This window comes from Phyllobates terribilis, unplaced genomic scaffold, assembly GCF_046119375.1.
Source record: "Phyllobates terribilis strain yellow unplaced genomic scaffold, ASM4611937v1 Scaffold_4__5_contigs__length_816908805, whole genome shotgun sequence".
Classification (NCBI taxonomy): Eukaryota; Metazoa; Chordata; class Amphibia; order Anura; family Dendrobatidae; genus Phyllobates; species Phyllobates terribilis.
In genome coordinates this window covers 383,207,148-383,218,037 of record NW_027362764.1, presented here as the reverse complement: position 1 = coordinate 383,218,037, position 10,890 = coordinate 383,207,148, and the positions used below count along the sequence as shown (strand labels likewise).

At 48.0% G+C, this 10,890-nt stretch overlaps 1 long non-coding RNA gene across 1 annotated transcript; it reads left to right on the top strand.

Annotated features, from left to right (window-relative positions):
- The first annotated feature begins 7,552 nt into the window (after positions 1 to 7,552).
- LOC141264342 (uncharacterized) lies at positions 7,553 to 7,967 on the top strand. The gene is made up of 3 exons (XR_012319894.1): positions 7,553 to 7,659; positions 7,746 to 7,834; positions 7,908 to 7,967. It is a non-coding gene; the product is annotated as an uncharacterized lncRNA (long non-coding RNA).
- The last annotated feature ends 2,923 nt before the right edge of the window (positions 7,968 to 10,890 follow it).

Sequence of the window (10,890 nt, the reverse complement as noted above, 5' to 3'; positions counted from 1 at the left end):
CCAAGGCGTACAGAGCGAGTTCATTCCAAGTGTCCAGCTTGGATACCCAATAATTAAAAGGCAAAGAGGAATCACGGAGGACGCTGGTACGATCGGCAAGGTACTCCCTCACCATCTTTTGAAACTTTCCACTCCTTGTGAGAGTACCCCGCGCCTCAGGGCCTGTAAGCTGGGCGGGTGTCAGAAAACTGTCCCAGAACGTTGACAGTGTTCCCCTGCCTCTGCTGGATTGGAGTTGCATCTCTCTCGCCTGTACGCCTTGGTTGGGCAACGAACTGTGACCTCTGCCGCTAGCGTGTTCAGATGGGAATTTTTTTAAGAGTTCTGCAGCAAGGGCCTTCTGGTATTGCCCCATTTTTGTAGACCTCTCCACCTCAGGAATAAGAGAGTGAAAGTTCTCCTTGTAGTGGGGGTCTACAAGTGTCACCAACCAGTAATGACTGTCACCCAACATTTTGACAACGCGAGGGTCACGGTTAAGGCAGCGTAACATAAAGTCAGCCATGCGTGCCAGACTGGTAACGGGCAAGATTTCCGTGTCCTCACTAAGATGACGACTGACCATGCTCTCCTCCTCCTCCTCCTCTTCCTCCTCCCCCCTGTCCTCAGGCCACCCACGCTGAATCGACGGTATGACACTTGTACAGGTACTACCGTCTACAACGCATGATAGCAGCTCCTGTTCTTCCTCCTCCTCTCCCTCATTGTCCCCCAATGCACGTTGGGATGAGATGAGGCTGGGCTGTGTGTAATCGCCCGCTACGGCTTCTTGATCCATCTCATCATACTCTGGCTGCAATGCCTCCTCTTTAATTCTCTGCAGAGAGCGTTGCAAAAGACAGACAAGTGGGATGCTGACACTAATGATGGCGTCATCGCCACTCACCATCTGGTTGGCCTCCTCAAAGTTTGGCTGGATGGTACATATGTCAGACATCCAGGTCCACTCCTGAGGTCTTATGTGTGGAGTCTGACCTGAATATCGATGGCCTTGTTGCAGCTGGTACTCCACAACTGCTCTCTTCTGCTCACAAATCCTTTGCAACATGTGGAGGGTAGAGTTCCAACGTGTGGGGACATCACACACCAGTCGGTGTGCCGGAAGCTGCAAACGCTGCTGCAACACAGCAAGGGCGGCGGAAGCTGTAGCCGACTTCCGAAAATGAGCTGACAAGCGGCGTACTTTCACGAGCAGATCTGGCAACTCGGGGTACGATTTAAGAAACCACTGAACCACGAGGTTAAGCACATGAGCCAGGCATGGTACGTGTGTGATCTCACCTCGCCTCAGAGCCGCCACCAGGTTACGGCCATTGTCACACGCGACCTTGCCGGGATGTAGGTTCAGCGGTCTCAGCCACAGATCTGCCTGCTCTTTCACAGCTGTCCACAACTCACAAGCAGTGTGTGGTTTATCACCAAGGCTTATGAGTTTCAGCACAGCCTGTTGCCGCTTGGCGGAGGCAGTACTGCAATGCTTCCAGCTTGCAACTGATGTGGTGATATCTGAGATGGAGGCTGAACATGAGGAGGAGGAGGATGCGCAGGATCTGTACACTGTGGGGGCAACTCTGACTGACATAGGGCCCGCAATCCTTGGTGTGGGGAGGATGTGTTCCGTCCCAAGGTCCGACTGGGTCCCGGCTTCCACTATGTTTACCCAGTGTGCCGTCAGAGAGATGTACCGTCCCTGGCCACAAGCACTTGTCCACGTGTCCTTTGTCAGGTGGACTCTCCCAGTAACTGCATTGTTGAGGGCACGGCAGATGCTTTGGGACACGTGCTTGTGTAGTGCGGGGATGGCACACTGGGCAAAATAGTGTCGGTTGGGGACCGAGTACCGAGGGACGGCCACCGCCATAAGATTGCGGAAGGATTCCGTCTTCACCAGCCTAAAAGGTAGCATTTCCAATGCAAGCAGTCGTGAAATGTGCGAATTTAGGACTGTGGCCTGTGGGGCGTTAGCTGCGAATTTCCGCTTTCGTTCAAAGGTCTGGGATATGGACAATTGAACGCTGCGGTGGGATGTGGACGTGGACGTTGATGCTGTTTCTTGAGAAACTGCCATAACAAGTGAAGACTGAGAGGAGGGGGCATCTTTACATGCAGTATGGACAGGGGATTGCCTTGCACACACAACAGGGGGTTCTATTGCACGCACAACAGTGGAAGAAGCAGTGGTGACACCCGCTGACACTGGTCGTGGACCCTGGGTTTCGCCCCACAAAGTCGGGTGCTTTGCTGACATGTGCCTGATCATGCTGGTGGTGGTCAGGCTGGTAGTTTTGTCACCCCTGCTGATGCTGGCATGGCAGGTGGAACATATGGCCTTTTTGGGGTTATCAGCAGAGTCTTTAAAAAAATTCCAGACTCTGGAAGACCTACCGCTTGTACTGGCAACGTCCCTCGTGTTGGTGTTACAGGGAACGGTTGCCTGCCTTCTGTCTGCGGCCACCACACTGCTTCTTCCTGCCTGTTGGGGTACTCTGCCTCCCTCCCCCTGTGTGCTGCTGGTCTCACTCTGCATGTCCTCCTTCCACGTTGGGTCAGTAACTAGATCATCCACCACCTCCTCCTCTTCCACTTGCGCACCACGATCCTCCTCCTCACTTCCTGGCAATTGTGTCTCGTCATCGTCAACCTCTTGTGACAGATTGCCAACGTCGACTTCCTGTGGCCGTGGCTGTTCAAATATTTGGGCATCGCAACATGGGATCTCCTCTTCCACCACTTCAAGCGTATCAGGCAAGGGACCCAAATATGGAAATGGACCAGTGAACAGCTCTTCAGAGTGTCCAAGTGTGGGATCACTTGCTGTCTGACGACACTCTGCATGGTGGGAGGAAGGAGCATCAGGGTGAGGAGGAATATGCGGTCGAGACTCACGGCTACTAAGAGTTGACTGTGTGCAAGACAGACCGGAGGTGGTGGTGCCCAGGTAACTGGAAGTATTGTCTGCTATCCAATTAATATCCTGTTCACACTGATCAGTTCTCAATACTGGTGTTGTTCTGTGCTTCCCTAGTAATTCGGTCAAGAAGTGGGAGCGAGAAGATGTGGCTGTTGGTTGTGGCACATTTTCACCTTGGCCACGGCCCCGTCCTCTGCACGAACCATCACCAGAACGTCCACTTCCACGTCCCTTGCCACGCGCCTTGCCCATTGTAAATGAAGTAAAATAGCTTACACTTGCACTATCAATGGAAAAAGGGTAATAAAGAGTTGATTAGAACCGTGGAAGAGGAAAACCACAGTTATTGTTTACTGGGGTATACCACACTTTTTTAAATAGAGATATTTTTGCGGCTGAACAGTGATCGACACACTCAAACTGCTTTTTTTTTAGATACCAAAGGCCCAAAACTGGATAGTACAGCGATTTGACCCATGGAACTGCGAAACCACACTGGGATGTCGGGCCTACACAAGACTATTTTCAACAGATATATTTTTGTGTCACAACAGTCAGGAGACACTACTGTTTTTCTTTACGGAAAAAACTACCAAAACCTGAATAATAGAGATTTTTTACCGTGGAACAGCAAAACCACAGTTATAATTTACTGGTGTTTGCCAGGCTTTTTAAAATTTATATATATTTGCGGCTGAACAGTGAGCGACACACTCAAACTGTTTTTTTTAGATACAAATGGCCCAAAAGTGGATAATACAGAGCTTTGTACCGTGGAACTGCAAAACCACACTTGTATTTCTCGGGCCTACACCAGACTATTTTCAACAGATATATTTGTGTCTGAAAAATCAGGGAGACACTATTTTTTTTTTTTTACAGCAAAAAATGCAAAAAGCAGGATAATAGAAATTTTTTACCGTGGAACAGCAAATGCACACTTCTGTCTCTCTGGCCTACACCAGACTATTTTCAACAGATATATTTGTGTCTGAAAAATCAGGGAGACACTATTTTTTTTTTTTTTACAGCAAAAAATGCAAAAAGCAGGATAATAGAGATTTTTTACCGTGGAACAGCAAAAGCACACTTCTGTCTCTCTGGCCTACACCAGACTATTTTCAACAGATATATTTGTGTCTGAAAAATCAGGGAGACACTATTATTATTTTTATACAGCAAAAAATGCCAAAAACAGGATAATAGAGATGTTTTACCGTGGAACATCAAAACCACAGTAATAATTTACTGGTGTATACCAGGCTTTTTAAAATATATATATATTTGCGGCTGAACAGTGAGCGACACACTCAAACTGTTTTTTTTAGATACAAATGGCCCAAAAGTGGATAATACAGAGGTTTGTACCGTGGAACTGCAAAACCACACTTGTATTTCTCGGGCCTACACCAGACTATTTTCAACAGATATATTGGTGTCTGAAAAATCAGGGAGACACTATTTTTTTTTTACAGCAAAAAAATGCAAAAAGCAGGATAATAGAGATTTTTTACCGTGGAACAGCAAAAGCACACTTCTGTCTCTCTGGCCTACACCAGACTATTTTCAACAGATATATTTGTGTCTGAAAAATCAGGGAGACACTATTATTATTTTTATACAGCAAAAAATGCCAAAAACAGGATAATAGAGATGTTTTACCGTGGAACATCAAAACCACAGTAATAATTTACTGGTGTATACCAGGCTTTTTAAAATATATATATATTTGCGGCTGAACAGTGAGCGACACACTCAAACTGTTTTTTTTAGATACAAATGGCCCATAGAACTGCAAAACCACACTTCTATTTCTCTGGCCTACACCAGACTATTTTCAACAGATACATTTGTGTCTGAAAAATCAGAGGCACACTTTTTTTTTTTTGGGGGGGTGGGGGCACCAAAAGGTTAATAAGATGGGTATTTGTACATTGTGAAGGAGGAAAAAAAAAAGAGGATTTAGATAAAAAAAAGGATTTTTCCTGGCCCCCGGAACCTGGAGCTAAGTCCAGCAATTTCAACAACAGGAGCAGCACACAGGACTGTAATGCAGCGTTTGCTGGTATAACCACTGCGTCTCCTATACAGCCTGCCTGCCTGCCTGATATACCTGGGATGGATATTAGTCCTGAAAAGGACTGTTTGTTTGATCTGGCAGCCTTTACAGACCCTACACTAACTATTTTGCAGGATATATCTCTCCCTAAATCAGCAGCGCTGTCCCTACACTGTCTGATCCGGAGCGACTGTGTCCAAGATGGCGGCGCCCGGTTTTAAATACTTGAGGTGACGCTGTGCGGCCAGCCAATCACTGTAATGCCCACAAACAACATGGCTGCGGCATTACAGTGACTGGCTGGCAATCCCTGCATGTTCATTGGCTCTGTAAAGAGCGCCAAACATGCAGGGCGGAGACCCGAGCTCCCGCCCGAGTAACCCGAAAATGCTCGGTGCTCGCCGAACATCCCGAGTAGCGTGATGCCCGGGCGAGTACCGAGCAGCGTCGAGCATGTACACTCAACACTAATAAAAACCCTACATTTAGAATTCTACACCATTCCTTTCTGCTGCTGGTGGGACATCTTTACATTACACACTTGTTAATGAGCTGAAACAATGATGTGTCAAATATAGTGACATTACAATGAGCAATGACTGACCAGCCTATTCATGTAGCATATCATTCCTATAAACAACATACAATGTTAGACATGTGAGGAGAGATGCAGGAGGACAAGAACAGTGGCAGCAGGGGAAAGATGACAGATCAAAAATTGTAAAGGTAAGGCAGATTTTGTGAAATTTGAAAGCACCAGCTTTGCAGAATTTTCCACCAAAATGTAATTCACTTTATATAAGTTCACTGCAAATACTGTAAAGCTTCTATTTGTCAAGAAAATACATGTATAAAATCTGGAGGTCTCCTAGGACTGCATTGAAGCTGTTTTGAACTCTCGAATACAAACACAGCCTTATTAATGCCCAATTAACATAGATTTATCTGGCTAGGGTACAAACACAGCCTTAGTAATATTCAAGTGATGTCAACTAATCTGGATAGAGGCAACCGGATTGTAAATGGTGGTAACCAACAGCCATTTACTGTAACAACACAATCCAGTATCAAACTTTTTAGGCTACTTAACTGTATACACAGTCCAAAAATTATCCCTATTTGAGAGCAGATGCTTGCCTTGCTGATGTTTATACACAGGCTGTACAAACGGATTGTAGTGTTTTTAACAAAGGGATTTACAAACTTAAATACTTTGAAATTTGATTTGAAAAACTTGCCCTCAACCACAGCAGGCAAACATTATTTTGCATTGTCACATGGCCTTCTCCATAATGCACTGCAGCTATGACATCTAGCTGATTATCATTCCTTGTACAGTGGTGTTCAGTATCTGGGACATCTGAGATTAGTAGTTCCCAGTGGAACACAGTTTATATGATAGAGTCGTTTTCCATCTCCAGAGTCATTCGGTAAATCTCTTTCTTCTGTAGAGGGTATTCTCTTATGGTCAGTATGGTCCCCTCACTCTTTTTATCTTCTGTTGTGTGTAAGTTATTATGGTCAACAGTGTCCAAACTATCTCTCTTGCCTATAAAGTGTAAGCTGTTACGGGTCCGGGTGGTGGAACCTCTGTGCAAGGAGGGACCAGAGGGGCGTGACTAAGTGCCTACTCGGCCTGACCAAGATCGCACGGCGGCTCAATCGACTCCATGAACCAGGGAGGGACCGGGCAGGTGGACCAGGTGCCACTCTGGAACCTACCTTGTGTGAGAGCAGGTGACTCCCACGGGTCAGATGGCAGGAACTGACAGCACGGTAGGAAGGCAGACGGATGGTCCGGGTAGATAAGCAGGCTGGTTTGGCAGATAGCCAGATGGGTGCTCCGGCAGGCAGGCAGGCGGGCATGGCAGGTTACAGGCAGGTGCTCCAGGTAGGCTGGTGGGCACAACAGGTAACAGACAGGTGCTCCAGGTAAGCAAGCTGACGGACACAGCAGGTAACTGGCAGGTGCTTCCAGGTAAGCAGGCTGGCGGGCAGGACTGTAGGCAGACTAGCAGACAGGACTGTAGACAGACTGGCGGGCAGTACTGTAGACAGACTGGCGAGCAGGACTGTAGACAGACTGGTGGGCAGGACTGCAGACAGGCAGCAGGACCTGAGGGCTGAAGCAAGTATTAGCACACAGAACAACAACTTTGCACAGGCACCTCCATATTTGAGGAGGTGCCTAGTACAGGGGAAGTCCTCTGGCCATTGGCCAGGGACTCTATAGGGTGGCGCGAGCAGCCCCTTTAAGAACTACTCTCTCTTCCCAAAGGCACAATCTACTCTCTCTTCCCAAAGAAGCTGGGCTACTTACAGCAACATATGCTTGCTACCACCACTGCCTAAAGAAACAGCCACAAAGCGCTATAAGCGCTTTTAACTCCTGTTACAGATAAGGATATTTACCAATAACCTGACCTTCTCTACAGCAGAACTTTATCCATCATACAGAGCCAGCAGTGGTAAGACCTCTCACCCTACTGTAGTACTACGAAACTTTACCATATAATAATAGAAAATCTTACCCTCCTTTTTAACCCTATGTGTACCGATTTTTTATACTAACTATTATTGACACATAGCTTCCCTAGGTTGAAAAAATTATCTTGATGACCTGGATGACTAAATTGTGACTACATCCACCACCATTGGATACAACTACCAAACAACTACCTCCTTACGGGTAAGATACTCAACTGTGTAAAAGTGTGTACTATAAATCTATACACGTTTTATCTTCTTGAGTTCCCACTCTATAATACCCTATAGTCCTTCAAGCAAACCCAGGACAGGGACTCTCCAGTCCAAAACAGATGTAAACAGGCTTTACCACCTATCTAAGATCCGAACTATAACAGGTAAATACCCAACTTAATCTCTAAACGTGGTAACATCCTGTCTTTTAATAATTAGTCCCTTCTTTACTCACAGCTGACCGTTTCAACAGCGCTAGCCAGAGGCGTCCATACTCCTGTGATTACTCTTCCACCACCTAACTTCCCTCCAGGTAATTAGAACCTCCATATACTAAAAAGGTAATCCGCCAACTTATCCTAAGCTTACCATAGTATATATATACCCCTCACAGGTACTCGTACGTCCCGGATTCACCGAGAATAACCAACTAGGAAAACCTGGTATCCCGATCATATTTCTCCAAGGAACCCCTACTTCTTCTGTGAATTTTAACCCTGAATTTTAACTATATATTTTAAACAATTCTTTGTATAAATAAATTCTTCGTTTTATCATTAACCCTCTCGTGTCATTTTAGAGTAAGTTTACCAGCGCAGTAGATCTTTTTTACATTTAGGTTTTATTCTTATGTGGTATATGGTGCCCCTTACTACTTGCTGCAGGTAAACTAAACTATACCCACCAGCGCCCTTAATAACCCCCATAGACTAGCAGACAGGACTGTAGACAGACTGGCGGGCAGGACTGTAGACAGACTGGCGAGCAGGACTGTAGACAGACTGGTGGGCAGGACTGTAGACAGGCAGCAGGACCTGAGGGCTGAAGCAAGTATTAGCACACGGAACAACAACTTTGCACAGGCACCTCCATATTTGAGGAGGTGCCTAATACAGGCGAAGTCCTCTGGCCATTGGCCGGGGACTCTATAGGGTGGCGCGAGCAGCCCCTTTAAGAGGGAGGGCGCACGCGCACGCCCTAAACACTGAGCCCGGCAAGCTGCATGCAGAGCGTGCAGCAGCAGGGAAGCGGGAGGACACCCGACCTGGACCGCGGAGGTGAGGGGAACGGCGTCTCTGCCCGGCTGGAGGCAGAGACGCCGATGCTACATAAGCTTTTATGGTCAGCAGGGTTCTCTCTTTCACCAGTAAAGTGTAATCTCTTATGGTCAACAAGGGTCTTCTCTCTCTCTCTCTCTCCTTTCCCCCATATGTCTTTTACAAGCACATACAAGTTTTCTAATATTAAGGTGCTTGAAAATGTATTTTGCAAATTCGAATTTCAAAAGATCCACTCATCTCTAAAATAGATGAAATGATTGACTGGAAATAGATGCTAAACCTGGGCCTTCAGATTGGCACTGATTTATGCCTGATTAATTTTGACAAATGTTAGGTTTTCCACGCTTGTGGCAGATAACTTGATCTAATCCATCGGCTGCATTTAATACCCTCTTTGACATAACACTGGAGGATGGACACCAAGACCGGCTCCAGGTTTTTGTGGGCCCCGGGCGAAAGAGTCTCAATGGGCCCCTTTAACACATACCATGATTCATGATGCACAGATACGGCAGAGAAATATAGATATACAACACAGGGCCCAGGCTGCCCCCTCATCCTTCGCATATGCAGACATGCACTAACGCACAATATGCAGACATGCACATACACACAGTACACAGACATGCACATTCATACATACACACAGTACGCAGACATGCGCACACACACATACACACAGTACGCAGACATGCACATGTACACACACATACACACAGTAAGCAAACATGCACACGTACACAGTACGCAGACATGTGCACACACACAAACACACAGTGCGCAGCCATGCAAACGCACACAGTATGGAGACATGCGCACATGTAGCACCCTGAGGACTCGGTTGCTACAGGGGTATTGCACCTCGAACCAGAGGTGTGGTATTCCAAGGATGGAGTGTGGAACATAGCTCAGTTAGCTGCATGCACTACACTCACCCCATTTCCGGGGGACAGACCAACGGTACTCCCACCAGATAGATGTGCAGGTACGACAGCTTCTGTCCCTGGCTGGAGTGGGGAGGGGGGAGGAACATCCCAGTGGTGTAGGAGCAGAGAGGGGAGGGACTCTGGGCATAGGTAGGAGCCCATTGGGTGCTGGTCACCTGGGCTCGGGTGTCAGAAGGGAGTATAAAGAGGTGGGCACCATCTTAGTAGGGAGTTAGTGCAGTCTGGAGGAGAAGCAGAGAGGAGCTCAGTCAGAGAGGGCTGACAGGGAGCTGTGGCTCAGTCCGGGCCCAGCTCCAGAGCCAGGCCTGGAGAGGAGGCCTGAGGCAGAGAGAGAGAGAGAGAAAGAAGAAGAAGGAGGAACAGAAACACCAGGAAAGGCCCAGAGACGCAAGAAGAGAGGGAACCCTGAGATCCCACGAGTTAACGGGTGAAGGGTTGGCAGAACAGGGTACCGGATCCCAGACTGGTGGAGGCCAATTATCCTCAGCCAGGAACCGGAGGTCGTGGTCAAGTCTTGGCGCGACCCCTCACCATATCCACCAGGAAGGCATACCACGTATAGGGTCAGGGAAGCCGGGAAAGGTTTCGCCACCAGAAGGCCCGAGGGAGCCGGACAAAGGTGGGTCCCTGGTGGGGACGGCCAGTAGGAAGGAAGAGAAGGGAGCTCTGGACCACGCTCCGCAATTGCCTGGGAGTTAACCGAGTCCCTCACCTGGTGGGCGCAGCACGGCTCGGGTGGTCCTTACTGCGCACAAGTGACCTGATAAAGAACTGTGAGTAAAGCTGTGAAAACTGCAACCGCACGTCTCAGTGATTCCTTGTCACACCACCACTACCACTATCATTCCTCCCTGCCTCATTAGCTGCCCTGAGGCTATACCCCTCCCGTTGGGGGTTATACCATCCACGCTGCACCACCGTACCACCGGCCTCAGCGGTCTGCCCTGCAGCGGCGGCTTCATAGCCGCAATCAACGGGTGGCGTAGTCGGACACTAATACCATCATACCAATAACGCCACTTAGTTTGACACCCTGGGCACGGACCGGGTCACCGCCACGAGGACTACTACCCCTATCGGATCCGGCTCCGGGTATTCCCCGCGTGCGCAACGCTTCACAACATGGCCCAGGGGGCGCGTCACACACACACAGTACGCAGACATGTACACACACGATACACAGAAATGCGCGCACACACAGTATGCAGACAT